Genomic DNA, 6,000 nt, shown 5'->3' with positions numbered 1-6,000 from the left:
TACATGTGGGTGCTTGGCTTACCTGGGTCTCCCGGCCTGTATTAGGGTCATCTGTGACACGGGCCTGTGAGCGGGTGGTTACGGGACAAGCGGCAGCAGGTGTGGGCAAATATGCTGAGGTCAAGGGGCCAATGTCATTTCCCAAGACGACCTCGGCAGGCAAGTTGTCCATGATGCCAACTGTAGTTTTCCCCGATCCGACTCCCCAGTCTAAGTGTACTCGGGCAGTGGGCAAGCGAAAAACAGCGCCCCCTGCGACCCGAACAGCAACAGTGCGGGTAGACACATTCTCTGGCTTTACTAGGTGCTTTTGGATCAACGTGATGGTAGCCCCGGTGTCTCTTAGGCCTTGTGCTGTTTGTCCATTCACCCGAACTTCCTGCCGATGATGCTGTCGGTTATCTGGCGAAGCAGCTTGTATGGGATCTGCTTCATACAAAATCCCCAGGCATTCCTCAGGGCCCATTTCAGCTTCCACACAGTGAGCTGCAGAGGGTCGTGATGCAGGGGCCTCTGCGTTGGGAGTTGTGCGTCTCCAATTGTTACTAGTGGATCTTAGGGGACAATATCGAGCAATATGTCCGAGGTTGCCGCAGTGATGGCACGTCACTTTCGACAAATCTCGGGGGTAGTTGGTAGGTCCCTGAGGACGGGGTGGTCCTGGTGGGACTGGAGCTCGAAACTCTGGGCGTGAGACAGTGGCTGGGGTACGTGGCTCTATCTTATGAGCTGGTCGTGGAGTACCCTGGCTTACTCTCCTTGTCTCGGCGTATTCATCGGCCAGCCGAGCCGCCTCATTTAAATTAGCGGGGCGCCGGTCTCGTACCCAGTCTTGTAGGTCCGCAGCCAAATTTTGAAAGAAATGTTCCATTAAGAATAATTGTAATATCTCCTCTCCGGTGTTGGCCTTACATCCTTGGACCCAATGTGATGCCACTCTTTGTAGTCGGTTGGCCCATTCCATGTGGGAGTCCACAGCTTTCTTTTTGGACTCCCGGAAGCGGCGACGGTAGGCTTCTGGGGTGACCGCATACCTGGTGAGCAGTGCCTCCTTTACTGTTTGGTACTGCGTGATCTCCTCTGTAGTGAGCGCTCGAAAAGCCTCACTAGCTTTTCCTGATAGTTTTCCCGCCAGGATAGTGACCCATTGCCCTGGCGGTATTTGATGTAGCGAGCACTGTCTTTCAAAGTCCGCCAAATACCCATCAATTTCCTCTTCATTTTCTGCAAAGGTTTTAAATGCATTGAAGGGAATTTTCGTTACTGTAGTAGTGGGTAGCGGGGTAGGAACTGTCTGTGTAGTGAGCTGTCTGGCTCTTACCAGTTCCATTTCTTGATCCCTCTTGGTTTGGATCTCTTCCCTTGTTTCCCGGAGTAGTTGGGTTATTAGCTCTGTAGACGTGACTGGATACAACGCTAATCTCCGCTGCACAATTGCCGTAATCACATCGTCCTCACTGATGGGTGCCCTGGGTTCCGTTACCTCCATGGACCTATCCATCTCGTCCAGCTCCAGCAGGTCAGCTATCAGCTCCCTCCGTGGTCTGTTGCTGGCACTTCTACCACGATTCTCCAATAAATCCTTTAGTGTGGGTCTTTTCAGCTTGGCATACTGAGACTCCATTCAGCACTTGCTCCTTGGATAAAAGGACCATCCCACCGCTTGCCACCAATGTAACGGCTACCCAGATAGAGAGAGGGTTTCTGCCGTTGGAGACGTCCTTTTTCCCTGCAAGCTGCTGTGGAGAAGTAGGCTGATATAATCCCATCCACGATATCCAGAGCGAAAATCAGGTTCAGCTGCAACAGGAACAGAATAACCTTCCCAAACAATCCCCTTTCAAGAACGAGACGAGGCTACGTTATGAAGGGTCAAGATGAACTGAGGACTGGGACACCCAGCCTGCTTTTTATTAGAAAAGGGTACACACAGGACACTCCCAGGGGGAGGATGAAAACAACCAATTATGCACAGGGTAACACCCCCACGTCTCCTCCCCTCAGATAACCACATAATACAATTAGAACATACAATATTTTGCCCCAGTTCTGGATGTACCCCAAAAACAGGGGGTACACCTTTAAATCCGGCACCGCTTGAGAGATCTTCGTTCGGGGAACACTCTGTCCAAAAATCAGCCCGATTGGGTGAACGGTTCGGGAGTTACAGAGTTTCAAAGTTTTGACCGACCGCACAGACCAACTAGCCGAAAATAGTTCCATGAGTTTTGGCCTTGCGGTCGGTCTCTGTTCGCACGGTAAAACGGTATGAAAATCTTGTCATCCATCCGAATCGCGGGGTTCGCTGAAATCCCCATAGGTGACTGAGTATAACTACCGAATGGTGGGGTGTTCGGTAGTTTCTGTGCGAACTTGTGGAGGTCTGGAGGACTCAGCGGTGTTCGCCTGTTTGCGTATCCGTTTTTAGTTCCATGCGGTTACAGGCAAACACCGCTGTTCGCACACAAGATGGCCGCGACCACGTGTAAAGTCCTGAAATGGCGGCCACCTACATTTCACATACGGACTTCGCACGAAATCAGGCGAACAGAGGCATGAACCGAACAAAAGAAAAGACTAAGTTGGAAGGATCTGTTACAGTTATTCTCTTTTTCACTTCACTAGGGACACTTTACTGCACTATGGGCACTTAGACCCACTCTTTGTCTTGCACAGTGTTATTCCTAGCCAGCATCTGTGATGGGAAATCGGGCAGTCATCTAAACGTTTAGATTGAGCTTCAGCTTAGAACACCCTTGAAGGTGTTTAAGGCGATTAGGGCTAGTTTAGAGGATTCTTCTTAGACCTCTCTGAGTCTTTATAGCCCTTCTACCTATCCAGCATTTCTGGAAACTAGCTAAGAGAAAGGGTGGCTGTGTGTCTGTGATACATTTAACTTTATATCACCTTATTGACACTTTTTATGACAGCATCACTCCGGTCTCCATACACTCTGCCTATACCCATCTATTTAGAGGGAATTTCCTTGCCCCTGGCAATATTATATAATAGGTAATAGTATTACCATTATTACACAATTAGCCACTATAGGGGAATGAGTATAGTATCCCTTTGTTATTTATAAATGATACAATAAAGACTTTTGTCCATTACTCAATTTACTTTAACAAAGGGTACTAGCCACGGTATTAGGAAGCATTACTCTGCTTTCCCTTTCTCCCTCTATTATACACCTATGCTCACTAGGATTTGCAGGTATCACTTTATTATAGTTGTCTAACCTTTTCCTATGCCAGTTTTAGATCTCCTTCTTGGGAGATTTTTTCCTTTTTTCAGTTTATTAGCATACCTGGGTACAAGCCCTCGGTGGGGCTGGCACCACCACCTGACCACATTTCCTCGTTTCTTCCACTCATACCGCTTTTTCCATCTTTGAAGGGGTTTGGCGACGCAGAGAGAGGAGTCTGAAGAAGAGGAGTCAGAGGAGGTGGAAGACCAAACACAGCAGGCGTCCCAGGGGGCTTGTTGTCACCTTTCTGGGACCCTTGGTGTTGTTCGTGGCTGGGTGGAGGAAGAGACCTTCAATGACATCAGTGAGGACAAGGAACGGGACATGGCTAGCTTGGTATCCAACCTTGTGCAAATGGGGAGTTTGCGGTTGTGCAAATGGGCTGTTTGCGGTTGTTTGCGGTGCGTTAAACGGGGAGTTTGGTCTGTCACTGTGAAGCGGGCATAACCCTTACACAACATCATAGAGTAGGTCCCCCCCCTCGTTATATTTATGGCCCCCACCCACCGCTCATGGGTGGGGGCGGGTGGGAGGACAGTAGGTCCCCCTTCCATTGTGATTTATGGGCCCCACCCACCGTGCAGTGGTGGGGGCCGGGGGGGAGGACAGTAGCCCCCTCCCTAATCCTTATTTACTGAATATTCCCCTGTATAACAATGTTTGGCATTTAGTGAATATTCCCTATTCTGCTCTGTGTCAGTGTGTATCAGGGTCTCTGAGGACAGGTGTCAATCCATATCTGCCACGTGACCCTATGTAGGAGGAACAGTCCCTATTCTGCTCTGTGTCAGTATGTATCAGGGTCCCTGAGGACAGCTGTCAATCCATATCTGCCAAGTGACCCTATGTAGGGGGAACAGTCCCTATTCTGCTCTGTGTCAGTGTGTATCAGGGTCTCTGAGGACAGGTGTCAATCCATATCTGCCAAGTGACCCTATGTAGGGGGAACAGTCCCTATTCTGCTCTGTTTCAGTGTGTATCAGGGTCTCTGAAGACAGGTGTCAATTCATATGTCAAGGTGTCAATATGTCATATGTCAGGTGTCAATCCATATCCATTGTGATTTAGGAATTGTTGTGGACATGAAATATTAATCTGATTTTTATAGTTAGTAAAATGTCTATTTACTCATGTAGTTCTGATCAGCATTCATAATTTCATAATGTGATTTATTTAGTTTACCTAAAATGGCCGCTAGGGCGAGGGAGTTTTCCCTTAGTCATCGAATAACACCTGCACTAACAAGATGGCACTGGAATCTGGGGGAGACTCGCAAGATGCCAGTGACATCACACCCGGTAGGACGAGCAATGAATCAACCACTTAACCCCTAACCAATAATTGATGCATAAATCAATGTTATCTCTGACAATGCTTATGATGTAATTTTGCTTTATAAGGGCATGCCACCCCCTCTAATAAACATTCCTCAAGTTTTTCATTAACTTGAAACTTGTGTCCGATGTGAATTACTTCAGGGAGCGTGCACGCATTGTTTCTTAATTTGGCCAGGGGCAGATACACAAAATAATCAATTTATTGATTGATTTCCACTTCATTTGGCGCCCAACGTGGGGCTCCGGATTGGCCGGTTCGGAGGGCCGTAAACCAACGGACCGGAGCAGACCTACCGAAAGTGGGACAACCGGAGCCTGATCACCTCCAAATACAGTCGTTGCCTGTTTTCTCCTGTTTTGTGTCGGTCTGTCTCAATGTCCACTTCCGGCTTTCAGAAGGCTACAAGACAGGTAAATTCTTATCCATAGAAACATAGAATGTGACGGCAGATAAGAACCATTCGGCCCATCTAGTCTGCCCAGTTTTCTAAATACTTTCATTAGTCCTTGGCATTATCTTATAGTTAGGATAGCCTTATGCCTATCCCACGCATGCTTAAACTCCTTTACTGTGTTAACCTCTACCACTTCAGCTGGAAGGCTATTCCATGCATCCACTACCCTCTCAGTAAAGTAATACTTCCTGATATTATTTTTAAACCTTTGTCCCTCTAATTTTAGACTATGTCCTCTTGTTGTGGTAGTTTTTCTTCTTTTAAATATAGTCTCCTCCTTTACTGTGTTGATTCCCTTTATGTATTTAAATGTTTCTATCATATCCCCCCGTCTCGTCTTTCCACCAAGCTATACATGTTAAGATCCTTTAACCTTTCCTGGTAAGTTTTATCCTGCAATCCATGAACCAGTTTAGTAGCCCTTCTTTGAACTCTCTCTAAGGTATCAATATCCTTCTGAAGATATGGTCTCCAGTACTGTGTACAGTACTCCAAGTGAGGTCTCACCAGTGTTCTGTACAATGGCATGAGCACTTCCCTCTTTCTACTGCTAATACCTCTCCCTATACAACCAAGCATTCTGCTAGCATTTCCTGCTGCTCTATTACATTGTCTGCCTACCTTTAAGTCCTCAGAAATAATCACCCCTAAATCCCTTTCCTCAGATGTTGAGGTTAGGACTCTATCAAATATTCTGTACTCTGCCCTTGGGTTTTTACGTCCAAGATGCATTATCTTGCACTTATCCACATTAAATGTCAGTTGCCACAACTCTGACCATTTTTCTAGTTTACCTAAATCATTTGCCATTTGGCTTATCCCTCCTGGAACATCAACCCTGTTACATATCTTAGTATCATCCGCAAAAAGACACACCTTACCATCAAGACCTTCTGCAATATCACTAATAAAAATATTAAAGAGAATGGGTCCAAGTACAGATCCCTGAGGTACCCCA

Source organism: Pelobates fuscus, chromosome 11 (assembly GCF_036172605.1).
Source record: "Pelobates fuscus isolate aPelFus1 chromosome 11, aPelFus1.pri, whole genome shotgun sequence".
Taxonomy (NCBI): Eukaryota; Metazoa; Chordata; class Amphibia; order Anura; family Pelobatidae; genus Pelobates; species Pelobates fuscus.
This window is presented reverse-complemented; position numbering follows the sequence as displayed.